Source organism: Podarcis liolepis (genome assembly GCF_965112155.1).
Source record: "Podarcis liolepis genome assembly, chromosome: 7".
Taxonomy (NCBI): Eukaryota; Metazoa; Chordata; class Lepidosauria; order Squamata; family Lacertidae; genus Podarcis; species Podarcis liolepis.
In genome coordinates, this window is record NC_139561.1 from 11,104,655 (window position 1) to 11,115,013 (window position 10,359).

Genomic DNA, 10,359 nt, shown 5'->3' on the forward strand with positions numbered 1-10,359 from the left:
TTAGGGATTTTTTCAAAAAAATATTTTCTGCCGGTGAAGTTTTTGAGGGCTGATTTCTTGTCCTGTGATAAAAAGCCTTCTGTTTCCATCGCCAAAGCTTTCAGGGGAGCATTTGCAAGCTTCTGGCACCATTTTTGAGTGAATTGCCAAAAGTCAGATTTTTGCTGAAATTGTGACCCCGGGGCTTAGGGATTTTTTCAAAAAAATATTTTCTGCCGATTAAGTTTTTGAGGGCTGATTTCTTGTCCTGTGATAAAAAGCCTTCTGTTTCCATCGCCAAAGCTTTCAGGGGAGCATTTTCAAGCTTCTGGCACCATTTTTGAGTCAATTGCCAAAAGTCAGATTTTTGCTGAAATTGTGACCCCGGGCCTTAGGGATTTTTTCAAAAAAATATTTTCTGCCGGTGAAGTTTTTGAGGGCTGATTTCTTGTCCTGTGATAAAAAGCCTTCTGTTTCCATCGCCAAAGCTTTCAGGGGAGCATTTGCAAGCTTCTGGCACCATTTTTGAGTGAATTGCCAAAAGTCAGATTTTTGCTGAAATTGTGACCCCCGGGCTTAGGGATTTTTTCAAAAAAATATTTTCTGTTGGTTAAGTTTTTGAGGGCTGATTTCTTGTCCTGTGATAAAAAGCCTTCTGTTTCCATCGCCAAAGCTTTCAGGGGAGCATTTGCAAGCTTCTGGCACCATTTTCGAGTGAATTGCCAAAAGTCAGATTTTTGCTGAAATTGTGACCCCGGGGCTTAGGGATTTTTTCAAAAAAATATTTTCTGCCGGTTAAGTTTTTGAGGGCTGATTTCTTGTCCTGTGATAAAAAGCCTTCTGTTTCCATCGCCAAAGCTTTCAGGGGAGCATTTGCAAGCTTCTGGCACCATTTTTGAGTGAATTGCCAAAAGTCAGATTTTTGCTGAAATTGTGACCCCGGGGCTTAGGGATTTTTTCAAAAAAATATTTTCTGCCGATTAAGTTTTTGAGGGCTGATTTCTTGTCCTGTGATAAAAAGCCTTCTGTTTCCATCGCCAAAGCTTTCAGGGGAGCATTTTCAAGCTTTAGGCACCATTTTTGAGTGAATTGTCAAAAGTCAGATTTTTGCTGAAATTGTGACCCCGGGCCTTAGGGATTTTTTCAAAAAAATATTTTCTGCCGGTGAAGTTTTTGAGGGCTGATTTCTTGTCCTGTGATAAAAAGCCTTCTGTTTCCATCGCCAAAGCTTTCAGGGGAGCATTTGCAAGCTTCTGGCACCATTTTTGAGTGAACTGCCAAAAGTCAGATTTTTGCTGAAATTGTGACCCCGGGGCTTAGGGATTTTTTCAAAAAAATATTTTCTGCCGATTAAGTTTTTGAGAGCTGATTTCTTGTCCTGTGATAAAAAGCCTTCTGTTTCCATCGCCAAACCTTTCAGGAGAGCATTTGCAAGCTTCTGGCACCATTTTTGAGTCAATTGCCAAAAGTCAGATTTTTGCTGAAATTGTGACCCCGGGGCTTAGGGATTTTTTCAAAAAAATAATTTCTGCCGGTTAAGTTTTTGAGGGCTGATTTCTTGTCCTGTGATAAAAAGCCTTCTGTTTCCATCGCGAAACCTTTCAGGAGAGCATTTGCAAGCTTCTGGCACCATTTTTGAGTGAATTGCCAAAAGTCAGATTTTTGCTGAAATTGTGACCCCGGAGCTTAGGGATTTTTTCAAAAAAATATTTTCTGCCGGTTAAGTTTTTGAGGGCTGATTTCTTGTCCTGTGATAAAAAGCCTTCTGTTTCGAGTGCCAAACCTTTCAGGGGAGCATTTTCAAGCTTTAGGCACCATTTTTGAGTGAATTGCCAAAAGTCAGATTTTTGCTGAAATTGTGACCCCGGGGCTTAGGGATTTTTTCAAAAAAAAATTTCTGCCGGGTAAGTTTTTGAGAGCTGATTTCTTGTCCTGTGATAAAAAGCCTTCTGTTTCCATCGCCAAAGCTTTCAGGGGAGCATTTGCAAGCTTCTGGCACCATTTTTGAGTGAATTGCCAAAAGTCAGATTTTTGCTGAAATTGTGACCCCGGGGCTTAGGGATTTTTTCAAAAAAATATTTTCTGCCGGTTAAGTTTTTGAGGCTGATTTCTTGTCCTGTGATAAAAAGCCTTCTGTTTCCATCGCCAAACCTTTCAGGGGAGCATTTGCAAGCTTCTGGCACCATTTTTGAGTCAATTGCCAAAAGTCAGATTTTTGCTGAAATTGTGACCCCGGGGCTTAGGGATTTTTTCAAAAAAATATTTTCTGCCGGTTAAGTTTTTGAGAGCTGATTTCTTGTCCTGTGATAAAAAGCCTTCTGTTTCCATCGCCAAACCTTTCAGGAGAGCATTTGCAAGCTTCTGGCACCATTTTTGAGTCAATTGCCAAAAGTCAGATTTTTGCTGAAATTGTGACCCCGGGGCTTAGGGATTTTTTCAAAAAAATAATTTCTGCCGGTTAAGTTTTTGAGGGCTGATTTCTTGTCCTGTGATAAAAAGCCTTCTGTTTCCATCGCCAAACCTTTCAGGAGAGCATTTTCAAGCTTCTGGCACCATTTTTGAGTGAATTGCCAAAAGTCAGATTTTTGCTGAAATTGTGACCCCGGGGCTTAGGGATTTTTTCAAAAAAATATTTTCTGCCGGTTAAGTTTTTGAGGGCTGATTTCTTGTCCTGTGATAAAAAGCCTTCTGTTTCGAGTGCCAAACCTTTCAGGGGAGCATTTTCAAGCTTTAGGCACCATTTTTGAGTGAATTGCCAAAAGTCAGATTTTTGCTGAAATTGTGACCCCGGGGCTTAGGGATTTTTTCAAAAAAATATTTTCTGCCGGGTAAGTTTTTGAGGGCTGATTTCTTGTCCTGTGATAAAAAGCCTTCTGTTTCCATCGCCAAAGCTTTCAGGGGAGCATTTGCCAGCTTCTGGCACCATTTTTGAGTGAATTGCCAAAAGTCAGATTTTTGCTGAAATAGTTACCCCGGGGCTTAGGGATTTTTTCAAAAAAATGTTTTCTGCCGGTGAAGTTTTTGAGGGCTGATTTCTTGTCCTGTGATAAAAAGCCTTCTCTTTCGAGTGCCAAACCTTTCAGGGGAGCATTTTCAAGCTTTAGGCACCATTTTTGAGGGAATTGCCAAAAGTCAGATTTTTGCTGAAATTGTGACCTTGTGGCTTAGGGATTTTTTCAAAAAAATATTTTCTGTTGGTTAAGTTTTTGAGGGCTGATTTCTTGTCCTGTGATAAAAAGCCTTCTGTTTCCATCGCCAAAGCTTTCAGGGGAGCATTTGCAAGCTTCTGGCACCGTTTTCGAGTGAATTGCCAAAAGTCAGATTTTTGCTGAAATTGTGACCCCGGGCCTTAGGGATTTTTTCAAAAAAATATTTTCTGCCGGTGAAGTTTTTGAGGGCTGATTTCTTGTCCTGTGATAAAAAGCCTTCTGTTTCCATCGCCAAAGCTTTCAGGGGAGCATTTGCAAGCTTCTGGCACCATTTTTGAGTGAATTGCCAAAAGTCAGATTTTTGCTGAAATTGTGACCCCGGGGCTTAGGGATTTTTTCAAAAAAATATTTTCTGCCGATTAAGTTTTTGAGGGCTGATTTCTTGTCCTGTGATAAAAAGCCTTCTGTTTCCATCGCCAAAGCTTTCAGGGGAGCATTTTCAAGCTTTAGGCACCATTTTTGAGTGAATTGCCAAAAGTCAGATTTTTGCTGAAATTGTGACCCCGGGCCTTAGGGATTTTTTCAAAAAAATATTTTCTGCCGGTGAAGTTTTTGAGGGCTGATTTCCTGTCCTGTGATAAAAAGCCTTCTGTTTCCATCGCCAAAGCTTTCAGGGGAGCATTTGCAAGCTTCTGGCACCATTTTTGAGTCAATGGCCAAAAGTCAGATTTTTGCTGAAATTGTGACCCCGGGGCTTAGGGATTTTTTCAAAAAAATATTTTCTGCCGATTAAGTTTTTGAGGGCTGATTTCTTGTCCTGTGATAAAAAGCCTTCTGTTTCCATCGCCAAAGCTTTCAGGGGAGCATTTGCAAGCTTCTGGCACCATTTTTGAGTGAATTGCCAAAAGTCAGATTTTTGCTGAAATAGTTACCCCGGGGCTTAGGGATTTTTTCAAAAAAATGTTTTCTGCCGGTGAAGTTTTTGAGGGCTGATTTCTTGTCCTGTGATAAAAAGCCTTCTCTTTCGAGTGCCAAACCTTTCAGGGGAGCATTTTCAAGCTTTAGGCACCATTTTTGAGGGAATTGCCAAAAGTCAGATTTTTGCTGAAATTGTGACCTTGTGGCTTAGGGATTTTTTCAAAAAAATATTTTCTGTTGGTTAAGTTTTTGAGGGCTGATTTCTTGTCCTGTGATAAAAAGCCTTCTGTTTCCATCGCCAAAGCTTTCAGGGGAGCATTTGCAAGCTTCTGGCACCATTTTCGAGTGAATTGCCAAAAGTCAGATTTTTGCTGAAATTGTGACCCCGGGCCTTAGGGATTTTTTCAAAAAAATATTTTCTGCCGGTGAAGTTTTTGAGGGCTGATTTCTTGTCCTGTGATAAAAAGCCTTCTGTTTCCATCGCCAAAGCTTTCAGGGGAGCATTTGCAAGCTTCTGGCACCATTTTTGAGTGAATTGCCAAAAGTCAGATTTTTGCTGAAATTGTGACCCCGGGGCTTAGGGATTTTTTCAAAAAAATATTTTCTGCCGATTAAGTTTTTGAGGGCTGATTTCTTGTCCTGTGATAAAAAGCCTTCTGTTTCCATCGCCAAAGCTTTCAGGGGAGCATTTTCAAGCTTTAGGCACCATTTTTGAGTGAATTGCCAAAAGTCAGATTTTTGCTGAAATTGTGACCCCGGGCCTTAGGGATTTTTTCAAAAAAATATTTTCTGCCGGTGAAGTTTTTGAGGGCTGATTTCCTGTCCTGTGATAAAAAGCCTTCTGTTTCCATCGCCAAAGCTTTCAGGGGAGCATTTGCAAGCTTCTGGCACCATTTTTGAGTGAATTGCCAAAAGTCAGATTTTTGCTGAAATTGTGACCCCGGGGCTTAGGGATTTTTTCAAAAAAATATTTTCTGCCGGTTAAGTTTTTGAGGGCTGATTTCTTGTCCTGTGATAAAAAGCCTTCTGTTTCGAGTGCCAAACCTTTCAGGGGAGCATTTTCAAGCTTTAGGCACCATTTTTGAGTGAATTGCCAAAAGTCAGATTTTTGCTGAAATTGTGACCCCGGGGCTTAGGGATTTTTTCAAAAAAATATTTTCTGCCGGGTAAGTTTTTGAGGGCTGATTTCTTGTCCTGTGATAAAAAGCCTTCTGTTTCCATCGCCAAAGCTTTCAGGGGAGCATTTGCCAGCTTCTGGCACCATTTTTGAGTGAATTGCCAAAAGTCAGATTTTTGCTGAAATAGTTACCCCGGGGCTTAGGGATTTTTTCAAAAAAATGTTTTCTGCCGGTGAAGTTTTTGAGGGCTGATTTCTTGTCCTGTGATAAAAAGCCTTCTCTTTCGAGTGCCAAACCTTTCAGGGGAGCATTTTCAAGCTTTAGGCACCATTTTTGAGGGAATTGCCAAAAGTCAGATTTTTGCTGAAATTGTGACCTTGTGGCTTAGGGATTTTTTCAAAAAAATATTTTCTGTTGGTTAAGTTTTTGAGGGCTGATTTCTTGTCCTGTGATAAAAAGCCTTCTGTTTCCATCGCCAAAGCTTTCAGGGGAGCATTTGCAAGCTTCTGGCACCGTTTTCGAGTGAATTGCCAAAAGTCAGATTTTTGCTGAAATTGTGACCCCGGGCCTTAGGGATTTTTTCAAAAAAATATTTTCTGCCGGTGAAGTTTTTGAGGGCTGATTTCTTGTCCTGTGATAAAAAGCCTTCTGTTTCCATCGCCAAAGCTTTCAGGGGAGCATTTGCAAGCTTCTGGCACCATTTTTGAGTGAATTGCCAAAAGTCAGATTTTTGCTGAAATTGTGACCCCGGGGCTTAGGGATTTTTTCAAAAAAATATTTTCTGCCGATTAAGTTTTTGAGGGCTGATTTCTTGTCCTGTGATAAAAAGCCTTCTGTTTCCATCGCCAAAGCTTTCAGGGGAGCATTTTCAAGCTTTAGGCACCATTTTTGAGTGAATTGCCAAAAGTCAGATTTTTGCTGAAATTGTGACCCCGGGCCTTAGGGATTTTTTCAAAAAAATATTTTCTGCCGGTGAAGTTTTTGAGGGCTGATTTCCTGTCCTGTGATAAAAAGCCTTCTGTTTCCATCGCCAAAGCTTTCAGGGGAGCATTTGCAAGCTTCTGGCACCATTTTTGAGTCAATGGCCAAAAGTCAGATTTTTGCTGAAATTGTGACCCCGGGGCTTAGGGATTTTTTCAAAAAAATATTTTCTGCCGATTAAGTTTTTGAGGGCTGATTTCTTGTCCTGTGATAAAAAGCCTTCTGTTTCCATCGCCAAAGCTTTCAGGGGAGCATTTGCAAGCTTCTGGCACCATTTTTGAGTGAATTGCCAAAAGTCAGATTTTTGCTGAAATAGTTACCCCGGGGCTTAGGGATTTTTTCAAAAAAATGTTTTCTGCCGGTGAAGTTTTTGAGGGCTGATTTCTTGTCCTGTGATAAAAAGCCTTCTCTTTCGAGTGCCAAACCTTTCAGGGGAGCATTTTCAAGCTTTAGGCACCATTTTTGAGGGAATTGCCAAAAGTCAGATTTTTGCTGAAATTGTGACCTTGTGGCTTAGGGATTTTTTCAAAAAAATATTTTCTGTTGGTTAAGTTTTTGAGGGCTGATTTCTTGTCCTGTGATAAAAAGCCTTCTGTTTCCATCGCCAAAGCTTTCAGGGGAGCATTTGCAAGCTTCTGGCACCATTTTCGAGTGAATTGCCAAAAGTCAGATTTTTGCTGAAATTGTGACCCCGGGCCTTAGGGATTTTTTCAAAAAAATATTTTCTGCCGGTGAAGTTTTTGAGGGCTGATTTCTTGTCCTGTGATAAAAAGCCTTCTGTTTCCATCGCCAAAGCTTTCAGGGGAGCATTTGCAAGCTTCTGGCACCATTTTTGAGTGAATTGCCAAAAGTCAGATTTTTGCTGAAATTGTGACCCCGGGGCTTAGGGATTTTTTCAAAAAAATATTTTCTGCCGATTAAGTTTTTGAGGGCTGATTTCTTGTCCTGTGATAAAAAGCCTTCTGTTTCCATCGCCAAAGCTTTCAGGGGAGCATTTTCAAGCTTTAGGCACCATTTTTGAGTGAATTGCCAAAAGTCAGATTTTTGCTGAAATTGTGACCCCGGGCCTTAGGGATTTTTTCAAAAAAATATTTTCTGCCGGTGAAGTTTTTGAGGGCTGATTTCCTGTCCTGTGATAAAAAGCCTTCTGTTTCCATCGCCAAAGCTTTCAGGGGAGCATTTGCAAGCTTCTGGCACCATTTTTGAGTCAATGGCCAAAAGTCAGATTTTTGCTGAAATTGTGACCCCGGGGCTTAGGGATTTTTTCAAAAAAATATTTTCTGCCGATTAAGTTTTTGAGGGCTGATTTCTTGTCCTGTGATAAAAAGCCTTCTGTTTCCATCGCCAAAGCTTTCAGGGGAGCATTTTCAAGCTTTAGGCACCATTTTTGAGTGAATTGCCAAAAGTCAGATTTTTGCTGAAATTGTGACCCCGGGCCTTAGGGATTTTTTCAAAAAAATATTTTCTGCCGGTGAAGTTTTTGAGGGCTGATTTCTTGTCCTGTGATAAAAAGCCTTCTGTTTCCATCGCCAAAGCTTTCAGGGGAGCATTTGCAAGCTTCTGGCACCATTTTTGAGTGAATTGCCAAAAGTCAGATTTTTGCTGAAATTGTGACCCCGGGGCTTAGGGATTTTTTCAAAAAAATATTTTCTGCCGATTAAGTTTTTGAGGGCTGATTTCTTGTCCTGTGATAAAAAGCCTTCTGTTTCCATCGCCAAAGCTTTCAGGGGAGCATTTTCAAGCTTTAGGCACCATTTTTGAGTGAATTGCCAAAAGTCAGATTTTTGCTGAAATTGTGACCCCGGGGCTTAGGGATTTTTTCAAAAAAATATTTTCTGCCGGTTAAGTTTTTGAGGGCTGATTTCTTGTCCTGTCATAAAAAGCCTTCTGTTTCCATCGCCAAACCTTTCAGGGGAGCATTTGCAAGCTTCTGGCACCATTTTTGAGTCAATTGCCAAAAGTCAGATTTTTGCTGAAATTGTGACCCCGGGGCTTAGGGATTTTTTCAAAAAAATATTTTCTGCCGGTTAAGTTTTTGAGAGCTGATTTCTTGTCCTGTGATAAAAAGCCTTCTGTTTCCATCGCCAAACCTTTCAGGAGAGCATTTGCAAGCTTCTGGCACCATTTTTGAGTCAATTGCCAAAAGTCAGATTTTTGCTGAAATTGTGACCCCGGGGCTTAGGGATTTTTTCAAAAAAATAATTTCTGCCGGTTAAGTTTTTGAGGGCTGATTTCTTGTCCTGTGATAAAAAGCCTTCTGTTTCCATCGCCAAACCTTTCAGGAGAGCATTTTCAAGCTTCTGGCACCATTTTTGAGTGAATTGCCAAAAGTCAGATTTTTGCTGAAATTGTGACCCCGGGGCTTAGGGATTTTTTCAAAAAAATATTTTCTGCCGGTTAAGTTTTTGAGGGCTGATTTCTTGTCCTGTGATAAAAAGCCTTCTGTTTCGAGTGCCAAACCTTTCAGGGGAGCATTTTCAAGCTTTAGGCACCATTTTTGAGTGAATTGCCAAAAGTCAGATTTTTGCTGAAATTGTGACCCCGGGGCTTAGGGATTTTTTCAAAAAAATATTTTCTGCCGGGTAAGTTTTTGAGGGCTGATTTCTTGTCCTGTGATAAAAAGCCTTCTGTTTCCATCGCCAAAGCTTTCAGGGGAGCATTTGCCAGCTTCTGGCACCATTTTTGAGTGAATTGCCAAAAGTCAGATTTTTGCTGAAATAGTTACCCCGGGGCTTAGGGATTTTTTCAAAAAAATGTTTTCTGCCGATTAAGTTTTTGAGGGCTGATTTCTTGTCCTGTGATAAAAAGCCTTCTGTTTCCATCGCCAAAGCTTTCAGGGGAGCATTTGCAAGCTTCTGGCACCATTTTTGAGTGAATTGCCAAAAGTCAGATTTTTGCTGAAATAGTTACCCCGGGGCTTAGGGATTTTTTCAAAAAAATGTTTTCTGCCGGTGAAGTTTTTGAGGGCTGATTTCTTGTCCTGTGATAAAAAGCCTTCTCTTTCGAGTGCCAAACCTTTCAGGGGAGCATTTTCAAGCTTTAGGCACCATTTTTGAGGGAATTGCCAAAAGTCAGATTTTTGCTGAAATTGTGACCTTGTGGCTTAGGGATTTTTTCAAAAAAATATTTTCTGTTGGTTAAGTTTTTGAGGGCTGATTTCTTGTCCTGTGATAAAAAGCCTTCTGTTTCCATCGCCAAAGCTTTCAGGGGAGCATTTGCAAGCTTCTGGCACCATTTTCGAGTGAATTGCCAAAAGTCAGATTTTTGCTGAAATTGTGACCCCGGGCCTTAGGGATTTTTTCAAAAAAATATTTTCTGCCGGTGAAGTTTTTGAGGGCTGATTTCTTGTCCTGTGATAAAAAGCCTTCTGTTTCCATCGCCAAAGCTTTCAGGGGAGCATTTGCAAGCTTCTGGCACCATTTTTGAGTGAATTGCCAAAAGTCAGATTTTTGCTGAAATTGTGACCCCGGGGCTTAGGGATTTTTTCAAAAAAATATTTTCTGCCGATTAAGTTTTTGAGGGCTGATTTCTTGTCCTGTGATAAAAAGCCTTCTGTTTCCATCGCCAAAGCTTTCAGGGGAGCATTTTCAAGCTTTAGGCACCATTTTTGAGTGAATTGCCAAAAGTCAGATTTTTGCTGAAATTGTGACCCCGGGCCTTAGGGATTTTTTCAAAAAAATATTTTCTGCCGGTGAAGTTTTTGAGGGCTGATTTCCTGTCCTGTGATAAAAAGCCTTCTGTTTCCATCGCCAAAGCTTTCAGGGGAGCATTTGCAAGCTTCTGGCACCATTTTTGAGTCAATGGCCAAAAGTCAGATTTTTGCTGAAATTGTGACCCCGGGGCTTAGGGATTTTTTCAAAAAAATATTTTCTGCCGATTAAGTTTTTGAGGGCTGATTTCTTGTCCTGTGATAAAAAGCCTTCTGTTTCCATCGCCAAAGCTTTCAGGGGAGCATTTTCAAGCTTTAGGCACCATTTTTGAGTGAATTGCCAAAAGTCAGATTTTTGCTGAAATTGTGACCCCGGGCCTTAGGGATTTTTTCAAAAAAATATTTTCTGCCGGTGAAGTTTTTGAGGGCTGATTTCTTGTCCTGTGATAAAAAGCCTTCTGTTTCCATCGCCAAAGCTTTCAGGGGAGCATTTGCAAGCTTCTGGCACCATTTTTGAGTGAATTGCCAAAAGTCAGATTTTTGCTGAAATTGTGACCCCGGGGCT